Source organism: Bacillus rossius, chromosome 13 (genome assembly GCF_032445375.1).
Source record: "Bacillus rossius redtenbacheri isolate Brsri chromosome 13, Brsri_v3, whole genome shotgun sequence".
Classification (NCBI taxonomy): domain Eukaryota; kingdom Metazoa; phylum Arthropoda; class Insecta; order Phasmatodea; family Bacillidae; genus Bacillus; species Bacillus rossius.
This window is the reverse complement of record NC_086340.1, coordinates 24,494,080-24,506,801: the sequence shown is the minus strand read 5'-3', so window position 1 is coordinate 24,506,801 and position 12,722 is coordinate 24,494,080. Positions and strand designations below refer to the sequence as shown.

Genomic DNA, 12,722 nt, shown 5'->3' with positions numbered 1-12,722 from the left:
AACAGAAATGCTTATTTCTGGCTTCTGCTGCCTCTTCAGACAATTGTCCTATAGGCAAAAGGGCATTCTCTATTATTATAGAACCATGTATCAATAGTTTATGCATGGTAGGCGTCATGTTATGCCTACAATACAATTCAACATAAAGTTCTGCAGTCTCTCTAGTAAATTTCTGAAATTTTTTCACATCTATTATGTACCCGCTTGAAATGCATTCAAGAATCACTTTTATTCTTTGAATGAAAGTAACATCCAGGCCTGTTATTTCAGCTGCCAACTCAGGATCTTCAAAAAATCGTTGACTTGTATTTCCGTCATTAGTGTTTCCGAATTCAGCTTTGGGAAAATCTACGCGGAGACCTAGCTTGCTTTTAAATTCGTCTTGAATTCTTTCTTTGTTCTTTTGTATAAAAAGTTTGTCTGCTTCAGATTTAGCCGGTAAATATTGCACGCCAAGTTTGTAAGAAATATGCAGTAAGCTTTCAAATAGCCGAATCCTGGCGTGTTAAAATAGACAAACCGAATTTTAAGGAATCTACATTAATCTCACTTGTTTTATTCAAATCGTTGAAATCTTTAGATGTAGCTCCACATATATAACATCTCATTGTAGATTTTGTGCCTGTTGCCGCATTGCACACTTTTGCGTCTATCATTGTTAGCATCATCTTGTTTTTTTACAATGTATGGTCTTCCACGAATTGTTACTGTTACTGTTGTTGGTTCCAATTTATTTGCCGCACTTTCCACGTAACTGATTTCTTTCTTCGTTATGTCAACTGTCTCCTTTACAAAGCGTATACGGATAGGTCTACAGTAGCGGGTTGACGATGGAGTTGGGTTCTGCCACAATATTTTATTTTCCGTTCCATATACTATACGCAGAGGCACAAAAGAACTTTGAAAAATGTGTGCGTCGCATCCGCTATCATTTTCAAACTTTTGTTTGAACTGAGCCTGTTGTGAGCCATCACATCCCCATTTACAAATTATTCGGAAAGTATTTTCGTTATCGTCAAGGGTTTTCAAAACTTCTTCTAAATGTAAAAGTAATCTTTCGGCTGTGTGGTTCACGACACCTTGTAAATTCACTTCGGCACAGGTTTTAGTTATGTTGAAAGATTCATCGGAAGGATAACAATGTTTTTTTTATATTTCTGCAAAACTGAGTAGCAGGGAAGATTTCCTGTTGTTTGTCTGATTCTGTCTTATTGCGTCCTTGACAAATCAGCATCTACAAACATCGCTAGTGCTTCCTCCGGACAAACTTGCTTGGCATGTGCCTTGTCACACTCGATTGAATTCCTGTACGCCTTAGCACGATCCTTACTTTCTAAAATCTCTCAGTATATTTGACGCACATCTATTTCCTTGGGCTCTCAATTCCATTTCAGTTGCATAGATAATTTTCTCAGGGCTATCAGACAAACGTATACCCTCAGTCTTGCGTCTTTTGCTTCGCTTACTAATGTCTTGAAAGGATTTTGTTGGTCTACCCGGTCTTCTTCTTGTCACTAATACAGGTAATTTAAACACTCCACTCAACCATTTTTCATTATTTTTCACAAATAAATCACTTCTGTATTTTGCTGTTACCCAGCGATTTTTCATTTCTGATCTCAATCTTGATAAATTACGCTTCATTTCCATAACTTGTTCTTCAGTATAAGGTTTGTTTATGTGTAACCAAATAATCTTCGATGTATTCTAATTGACCATTAAAATCTAGATGATTTTGTGATATCATCAGGTCAAATATTTCCTTACGAGTCATCAAACTATTTCCAGAAGGTCCTGAAATAATAGAAATAAAATTTATCGGAAGCATTATTTTTTCACATTTTCATATTATAAATTTGAAATCACTCTACATGGAGGAGTAGGAATTAGTTGGAACCAATATATACATTTTTCAAAAGTATAATAACTATATTTTAAGAATATATAAGCATCATAACCGGGAAATGCCGGTCACTTAAACAAAAAGGCTCCCAAAACTACTATTTTTGATAAATATAACTGAATTTAAAAGCCTTTTTTAAAAGTGAAAAAGAAAAAACGTGGTTTGTAAAATTATAATATTTAGACTAAAAAAACAAAGTTACTTACTAGGAGTTTCAGAATCCATGACCAGAATTTATCTTTTCACAATAGAACATAAAATAATAAACACTTAAATATTGAGTTTTAAAGCACGAACATCGAGTATACACAACCACTGCGAGAAATGCCTGAGTTCCGACTGACACTACCATCTGTTAAATGGGGTGGGTGAAATGAAAACAATGTGGTTAGGTCGCACAACTATCTGGCTTTTCTAGGAACCGGTTTTTTTTAACCTGAGTGCAATTCCGAGAATTGGACTTTTGGCCAGCTAAATGTAAGAAATACCCCTATGTGCGGCGGCAGGAACACTTGTCGGGGTCACGACCGACGGCTCTTGCGTCACGTCCCGTGGGCTGCCGGTCCTCGAGAGACAGCCGCTGTCGGCTGCCGTCGACGTGTTCCCCCGTCCCTCGCCGCGGCTCCCTCCCGGCGGGGGTCGCTCTCCGAGGGAGCTGACCTCGGCGCCACGTGCGTCGAGGGACCCGCCGCGGGGTCGGGCAGGCGGGGAACCACACATAACTTAGAAAGTCACAACTTAGAACTGTCATAACTTAGAAAACTTCAAAAAATCCACGTAACTTAGAAACACACAACTTAGAAAGATCATAACTTAGAAACACACGACGCAGAACCACGCAACTTAGAAACGTCATAACGTAGAAAGTCACAACTTAGAACTATCACAACTTAGAAACACACAACTTAGAACTGTCATAACTTAGAAACACGTAACTTAGAAACACGCAACGCAGAACCGCACAACTTAGAAACGTCGTAACGTAGAAAATCATAACTTAGAACTGTCATAACTTAGAAAATTCTAAGTTATGTGTTTCTAAGCTGTGTGTTTCTAAGTTATGACAGCACCCCAGGCAGGGGCTGTGTGTGCCTCGTGTGCTGGCGCCTGCGGCCTCGGCGACCGCGGCGTAGCATGGCCGGCGCGGGGGGAACCCAAGATGAACGTGTCGGTGCAAGAAGGTCCCCAGCATTCAAACACAGCTTCGCAGCATTTTTTTTTTTAGCAAACAATTTTTAGAAAAAAAAGCCAAAACAAATTTTTTTTATAGGTTATAAACTGGAGGTTATGGGTGGCAGAACGCCACCTGGTTGGTACTCCGAAAGGGCATCGGGGTTCGATGCCAAGTCAAGGCGTTCGGGCCCCTAGGCCCGCACTGGCGATGATGAAATCCCCTTGTCAGTCAGACGAGAGTCTGCTGGGGGGTGCTTCATCAAGCAACTGATCTGAGCCCGAGTGCAAGGTCCCCTTGGTTTCATTCAAGAACCTTTTACCTGTAACCTATTTCTTATTGTGTGCGTGTGTGAGTTCAGAAGCAAGCGCAAACCATTTAGTGGAATCACTACATCCAAAACATGCTTACGTAACCTTTTACCTGATCATTCATCTGTGTACCCGTAAGTTGACCACGACACTGAACTCATTAAAATAGATACTTTAATACGTGCAATTAAGAGAGTCGTACTTTTTTTTTATCAAACTTACAAATCAATCCTACACATATGTTTTTTTTTTTTAATTATTGCATTGGATTAGGTTGTGAGAAATCACAGAAGCTTCATAACTATCCTGCGAAAATTCATGGTCGCTTCCTAAATCTATAGCCACGTAAACGTTTGGTGAAAAGATTTATAGACCGGTGTGATATATAACTTTGTAGCGTTGTCTATGTTTGGTGATCGGCTCGATCTATTCCAGGTACATACCCAATGTCGGCTCACATGTCTACAAATTTTATGTCCAGCTATTATTCTGAAAACAACGCGTTTCAGTCATTTTCGCTCTCCTACGCATCACACGGCCACGTCAGATAGAAGCTAAGATCTAATCATCACCTCTAACTATGGTGAAGAAGTATCTATGTCATGTCCAACTTTCGGCTCCTGGACTATTTGTTGGGACTTAATTTACTTGGCATTTTCAATTCGTTTTCTTACGTTTACAGCCAAAATTATCACATATAGAGACTTGAATAATACCGATGAAGCTGCATTAGTTGCTCCTGGGCATGATATTCCCTAGGAAGATTTTAGTACACTCAATTATATTGATGACGAAGTCCAGTTTTTCTGCAGTACCTTAGACGATTTCCTAAAGGCAGATTAGGCCTCGCCATCTTACAATTTCAAATAATTTAATACCGCTTGCAATTAAGCTTCTTTGCTAAGTGTTTTAGGTTGATACGACATAAGACCAAAAGTCTCATGACATAAGACATTTTGGTATATAATAAATTTGAACCTTCTCAAACGTAGAAGATTCTGTGATTAGACACCATAGCGCGGTGAAAATTCGTCTGTAGCATAATTAGTGGTTTTGTTTTCTAATTTACTTTAGATTTCGTCGCCCAAATGATGATTAAAGACTCTAAAAAAGTATGTTTAATCAATATAAATAGGGCAATTCCTAACTGAAGTGCAAATAGGGTTGTTACGTAAGAGAGTAACGTACGCAGTAAGTCTTGGAAAGCTCGAATCTTTAACGTCCTATTGTTTATGTTCAAGAAACGCCATGGGCGTAACTAACTATGTATTGAAACGTACATGTTGTCTTGAATAGTCACAGTACGTCAAATTGTTACGTTTCTCATGCTTTAATCGACTACTTGCATAATGAACTGACTTAAGACCAACCGAATGCTTAACAAATCATTTCACTCGAGATCTCAGAGGTCCTAATGTATATCGAATGAAATATCTAGCCGGACATAACGAACCCGAACGTAAAAATATTTGTGTGTTAATTATCTGTGCGTCACGCAAAACCAGTAAGTATTTCATAATGATTGAAACCATAATTAGTAATTGGAAGCGGATTGTTAAGACTATTGTTTATAAGTTGTGTCCTCCCTAACTCCATTGATTTATCCAGACTACGTTTGGTTCAGTCTGGATTGGTTATATTTGATATTTGCAAGTTAATGAACCATAATATCGTGTATCTTTTCACACTTGAGATAATTTGTAAAAAATAAATAACTTCTCCTTGCTTTTCTGATTAAAATATAAAGGTAGATACCTACTTCTTTAAATTACTGTTGTTATTTATTCTGCAGTTATTAATTATTTGTGTCACACAGCTGTTAATTTTGATGCTGACTTATGTTAATTTAATAATATATGTTTTCATATATGCTTTGTCGTCTACTCACAAGTATTAAAGTACACGAATTTTTGTTGTAAGATCCGAAGAAATAACACTTAAAATTTTTGGTTCCAAGTAATACAATTCAAACAAATATTATTACACATTTGGTGACAGTTATTTTATAACACAGTTACAGTTATTGTTAATTATATATTAGTTATTTTTCAACGCATTCCTCTCCGTAATATGTTCAATTTATCTTTAGCAAATTCACAGTTACCCTCTTTTTGGAAATAGCTTATGTTAAACCCAATTACCGTCATTGGTCTCAGATATCGTTCGATATCTATTTTTCCAGTTCTGTCCAAGCTGCTGGAGTACATTGTATCTAGTCAAATGAGAGCTTACCTAACTGAATATCAACTTCTGGACGAATGCCAGTCCGGGTTTAGAAATTTTCATAGTACAAATACTGCACTTGTAAATATAATGGATGATATTCCACGTGAAATTGAAAGCAAACACGTTATACTGCTTTCTTGATTATACTTTTAAAAATCTTTTGACAGTGTTTATCACGATATCCTCTGCGCCAAACTAAAATATAATTTAGATTTCTCTGAGAATGCTGTTGCGTTGTTCACATCATAATTATTTATTTTTATAGATTTTATGGCTAAAAAAAACCACAGGACCTAGTTTAAATCACTTGTTGGAGGGAACATTAGTGAACAGTTTAAACATTAATTAGCTCATCTGCAAGTGAAGTCAGTAAATAATGATATATTTCCAATCTGGGGTTAAATGCGGAAAATTGTTCGTTAATACCACAATGTAAACAGGTAAATAAATATTTAGAAATATGTTTGTTTTAAGTTATGAACAATTTAAAATATACATCATTAAAATACATTCATAAATTCAAAAGAGTGGGTGTCAATTCCAATCTACTAAAATAACTTAAAATAAAAGCTTGTTTGTAAATTATTTTTAAGATTTATTGTTACATACATTTATCTGCCATAAAAGTATGTTGGATTTGTAAAAGTATTAAATATTAAAGTTAGATAAATGATGATATCGTAAAATTTTAAGGCTTTTTAGTTTATTTATGATATATGTCTCTATATGGTAAATATTCTTTAAGTATTTATATATATGAATTAATAATTTATAATAGACAGTTTCAATATTATAATAAAAATCTGTTAGAGAAATTCAATAAATGCTTGAAATCTAAGATTGTATACAAAGTTTAAATTACTATTACGTGCCTCTAAATCCGAAATTATTAAATTTCAGTTCTTGTATGTCATTCTTATACGTTTAATATGTTACAAAACAAAACTTAAGTAAAGATTGGACCCACGCCAGGTATTCGACTCGATTCTCCTGTACCGGCCTGCACTTTTTTTAAAAAAAACTGAATTTCACATACTTTGCTATTAAATAAATAGTATGAATTTTAACCTTGCCTGTCATTTTAACCAAGTATGGATACTATTACAAGGTATAATGGTCTAAATAAAAAAAAAGGAATTCAACGATGTAATGAATATTGGTTACTTTTCTGCTAAAACAAAACTAAAATATTAGTTTGCCCCAAATTTATCATTTTCGTATTTGTAATTCGTTTGGTTTCTTTCGAAAATTCATTTATTTGAAAAGCATAAGCTTAGGCTTGAGAATTTTTTTTTTCAAAGAGAGGATTCGAATGGCTTACACTTAATTTTATTTTCTGCGTCCGAGAAATTACACTAATCAGCAATTTGCATTCTAGTTTTACAGCTACGTAAAAACGGGAATGCTAGACAATAGCATGGACAATTTACTCTGGTAGGTTTAAATTGAAAACATTCCCCGCCCCTCCCCCCCCCTACCCTCCACAAACCTCTTTTCCCAACCCGGTTTCCACATTCCGTTTTATGTCTCAAGACTTAACAGATTGCTCTCATCCCGAGGAGAGACTGTAGTTAGAGTACGTCCATTGTTCGCTGTCGCTAGCGTCTTTTAAGTTGGAGACGCACGAGGTCTTTCCAACATTGCCTTTCTAAATAGCATTCTACTCGTAGTGAATCTGCAGTCTTACATTCGCTTTAATGTAGGCGTAGTTTTTTCATGATTCGATTCTGTCAAGGCACATACATCTGCAAATTTAATAAACCCTAAACAATCATGTAGCACATGCGTATCTTAGCGTTCGGTTGCTGAAAAAACACACCAAGAAGTAAAAAAATTAAAAATTAAAAATTGCACAGTAGAACATTTCTCCTCTTGATTTAATTACGCCATCGCATTTTTTTCACTGTCTTTCATGGAAAAACTTCAATAATGCATAATAAGAGATAAAAATGATAGCTTGAACTCACAAATAACAAGCCTAAATCAGCTGATGTTGAACACATAGACCCAGCGATGACACTGAAAAGGTATTATGGACAACACAATGACGACAAACAGACTATAACGCCCAAACTTTAAATGTAGTGGGATATAAATTTGAAAAATTTTATGTGGTAATTAGTAGCCACAGTACCTATCAGTATCTTGTTCGGGATTTTACATTTTAAAAGAAAATTATTTCAACTCGAATACTACTATTTTTAAATAAGAAAAATCTTTATTAGCCTATCAACAATTCTCGGCTTGATATTGAGTTGTGGGGCATTCGGTATGAAAAATATTTTTTTTTTAGTCATACCAACTGTAATTTGTTATTTTTTTTTGTTGTTGTTACTTTTTTGTTCACCCTATTTTCAAAGCAATCATAGATGTAAGACACTCAGAGTTGTTAATGCAATGCCTCGACAACCAAAATTCACAAAGTGAATCGGGTCGAATATACCTAGTGGTTTAAATATTCGCTCTAGGATTCGTCACAGCTGCAAGTGACATCCGTACACGGTTCCTCATGTGTGACGTCACGTCTGAATGGTCAATTAAAATTATTAAATGAATTATTAATTTCCTGGTACTTTGGTTACAGGTTATAATTTTTTTTTTTAACTTACTGTTTGGTGGTCAATATGAATGATGTATGGTATTCGCTAAAGTGGGACCATCGATAAATGCATCCAGTAAACTGTATTCTGATGGTGGTACACCTCTAGTTCTCAGACAGTTGAGGATCTCGTTACGATATGGAAGAGCATGTCAGTTCTATGTGACACGGAGGTACTTTTCATCCTACTTCATTTCTTTTTTTATGCTATTTTTTTCCGACTGTGTGTTGATCGGAAAGATTTACGACTTTTCAGTAGTATGTTTTTCTCGGGTTATAACCACATGAAAGTAATACATTTATTGTAGCTTTATCGGTATTCAAGTCTCTAGATGTGCTTATTTGGGCTGTAAACTTATGAAAACGAATTGAAAATGTCAAGTAAATTAGGTCCCGACAAATAGTCCAGGAGCCGGAAGTTGGACATGACATAGGTACTTCTTCACCATTGTTAGAGGTGATGATCAGATCTTAGCTTCTATCTGACGTGGTCGTGTGATGCATAGCACTAAGAGAACAAATACGTCGAGGGCAAAAGGGTGGTTCTGCTTGCGTCCTTCGTTTTTAAACGTAAAAGTAATACAAAAAAATCAAACTTTTATGTGGCTAAAATACCAGACAAATTTACTGTGTAAAATTGCGCTGTTCCGTCCGGATAATCCTCCGGTATACGACCAGAGCCCCAGGATCTCAGTCGTAGAACAACGACGGAGATATAGAAGTGAGACACTTAACAGTGGAAACTGAAACCACGTTTGGCGCGACATACGACGCTATCTGTTGGGGTGGGCCCATAACTACTAGCAAAATAAACTCTTGGATGGGAGGTTAAAACCCGTTAGGTTTTATTATGTTAATTTAACTACTTGACAAATAATTGATTTTTAACCGAGATTTAAACTGTGACGAGAAACACTTAGTGTTCTTTTGTAATAAAAAAAACATGTTCTTTATAAATTGATATAGAGCTGTTTGGTATTAGTCTGTAGTGTATTTGCTGATATCGACTAGTTCGCAGATGTTCGAGATCACAAAGCAGCTAACTTTCGGGTGTCTGTTCTGACCCGGAGGACCACCCTATAGGACGTGAAGTCGATAAATGTCAAAGAAAGCGTAAATCAAACCGGGGAGTAATAAAACTATCGTGACTCGCGAGTAGTTTTTACGGGCCCATTTCACTACTGCTACAGGGAAGAAAAAAAACAGTTTGCTAAACGCTTCTGGGAACTTGCGCCATAAACAGTTTCCCCTAAGCTCTCAGTTAATGACCACGTCTGGTGTGGAGGGGGGGGGGGACAGTTAAAACTGGTTGGATCACGTCCAGCTGTCCGGCGCTTATAGAATCATTAGTGCTGCTTGGAGCAGCCTTGAAAACATCTGTACCTAATGTCCACGCTTCGAATTCAATTACGTGGAAAATGTAACTATTAACGAATGAGCTAGGAACTCTTGCGATCTTAGTAAAATCACACCATCTATACTAAAAAATATTGAGAAAAAAAATCTGGTAGACTGTATTTTGGGCTACATCCACCAGGGGTTTGTTTCATGAATTTACATCGCGCTGAGTATTGTGTATTAAATAAACTAAATATTTTTTTTAAAAATTGATGTTTTTTTTGTTGTGGACGTGAATTTGATGAATGTCTTACTTGACGGTCCGGCGGCCACACCAGAAACAAAACTGTGATTCCAAACAAAATGGTGACACCAAACCGCGACAAACTCGCACCATTGTTCACAACCGCTGGCTCAACTGACCCCATATCAACATGAGAATCATCAGAGAGCATATCCAAATCCATTAACAAACAATTTTTGCATTCCCCGTCGCTTCTCGCGAGGCAGACGGCTGAGGCTCGCTCGAGCGCGAATTTCGTTCCTCGTTAGGTGACTCGTTTTGCCCCACTGGCTCATTTCTCTCGGCTACTATTTCTCATTCGATACCTACAAACACTTCTCTGCATCTTTAATTGCTTATGCTTGGAATACTTCTCTTTTTTTCCCCTTTCTTTTCTCCAAAATAACCTGTTTTCGCGTAGGAATTTAGCGATTAACGGCTCCAAAACCAAAGTTGCTAACTTTCTAGTTATTCCACTAGCGCCACTCAGTGCTCGCTCACGAATAACTTTAAGTTTAAAACACGCAAATCGGTCTGTTATTTCGGAGTCAGGCTCACACTGACTTCGATTAGACGCTCCCCACCAAATGCTCATTACGTCGTCACTGCAAATGTTAACCGGATAAGTCAAACGTAACGACCACGAACAAAGTGTGCCACACTAAGATTTTTTTCATCGACTCTGTAGCTTTCATAGTTTACAATTTTTAATTCGGAGTCCAGTCTTCAGCTGAAGTGACAGTCCGAGATTAAAGACATCCATATCCCTGTCGGCAATTTATGTCAAAATAGTGTCTGAGGTTTTTTTGCATGTTCGTTCGAAGCATACTCAAAAGGTACTGGACCGATTTCAAAATGTCATCTACTTTCATTAAGCTACATTATGCCATATGTATAAATGCTATATTTTATTTTTAATTAAATATTATAAAGCAATAAGTGTATTTAACTAAAGCCTAAAATATGGCTAAATTGCATTATTTGCTTTAGCCAATTAAACCGTTACATATTTATAAAAAGGTAACAAGTCGCGCCTGCAAATGGTGCACACTTGCGTTAGTAATATGCTATCTTATGAACCTTATACTACACACACACACACACACAAACACCCACCTACACACATACGCACAGATTTTCCCATGACTTAACGTCAACTTCAAAGAACAGTTCAAAGGCTAATTAATTATAGTTCTGAATAATAAAATAAAAATGTAAAAAAATTAGTATTTATCGAGTTACAGGCATGTTATCAAACGTATTTAAACTCCCACCATGCACCAAATTATTATATAATGTGACTAAAAAAATTTTCTACCCAATCATAAATAACCTTCTGTTTATAACAATTCAAAATGAAATCAAACATGCTATACGTTGCGGGGGAAAAAAATTCGTTGCACGACATATGAGACAACAATTTTTAATCGGGTAACTTCGACTATTTATCAGTAAAAAAATACATTGCTAATTTAGTAAGTTATATGCTTTTATAAGCCATATTTCAAATAACTCGCTAATTTAGCAAAGTAGTACTTTATTACAGTAAGATTGGTTAAATTTACCCTATTAAAAATTTTTGTTACATAAGTACTGGAATTCTGCAGTGAACCTAATGTTCTGATCTTAATTAAGTCTCTCTGTAACTGTATTCTTGTCATCATATAAACACAGTGTTTTTTAAATAAATATGTATTTGAATGGCAGATACGAGAAGAAAAAAAGTTAGTCAGAAAGGAAAACTTGCTGTGTCAAAAAATATTTATCTACCCGTACGAAAATGAAAACTATGGCTAGTTATAGTTTAATGACAGAGCTACGTAAACAAAGAAGATCAACTCGCATTATTTTTATAACTACGGTGTTTGTTACTGGACTGATGTCTCGTAGTACTACACTGGGAAGAACATACTTTTAATGAAACCAGATTACTATTGTGGGGAAAACAGGCGCCATATAACTATTTCTACAACTTTAGTTGGACTGTACACGTATCATTCTGTTGCTGGTACTGAAGTGGCTAGTAATGCTATAAAAACCTGTTATATAACTGTTCTGTTGCATTTTTTTGTCTACTTTTTCTCAGGGTCTGTACCTCCCACATTTCTTGCCACGTTTAAAGACTCAAGATTCGTCTTATTAGTTAATGAAAGTACGTTAACGTTTGCACTAAACATATTTAAATACTGTAGGAACTTGACATTGTATAAACTAATACGATTATTTCTTATTTCACTCGATTCACAAGTAACTAATAAGTTATAAGTTTAGAGAATCAATTGGCTTATAATGGTTACTTATGATTTATGTTCATGACACTCGTTACTGGGGTACGTACAAAGTATACAATTTTTTGCAGAAGATTTTTTCAGCCGTAAAGGTTCATAATACATCTCATATACAATTCTGATGTTCAGAGTTCGGAAACACGTATTATTTAAAGCTATAATGAACTGTTATTTTTCCAACACAATGAAATCGACTCTGCAATTTCTGTCGTACGTAGGCCGCAATTGCATTAGCATAATTTGAATATTTTTGCTACCAATAAAAACAAATATAAAAATAACCAATCATTAAAATCTGTGTAAACGACGGAATGTTACCGATCATATATATTTTTAATTAAATACCGATTATATTTTAGTAAATTCAATAAATCAACTGGTATGTAGGGCAACGTTACAAAATTTCATAGTTTTCTTTATTTGAGCCTACAAATACGTCTCCAGAATTCACAGATTATTCCAAGTTATCGGTTGAATTACCTCTTGAATTTCTAGATATTATCTCATAAGGTTATGCTTTGACTATTCTTCTTGATCTTAATTTCCCTTCCCTATTTCATTTTCTTTACTTAACTTGAGTTCTCAGGTGCCCTGTTTTTCTTA

The 12,722-nt window shown here is 35.8% G+C and overlaps 1 protein-coding gene across 3 annotated transcripts in view; it reads left to right on the top strand.

Annotated features, from left to right (window-relative positions):
* Positions 1 to 12,722, top strand: part of LOC134538386 (uncharacterized) — an 835,281-nt gene that overhangs the window by 650,360 nt on the left and 172,199 nt on the right. The window lies entirely within an intron of this gene.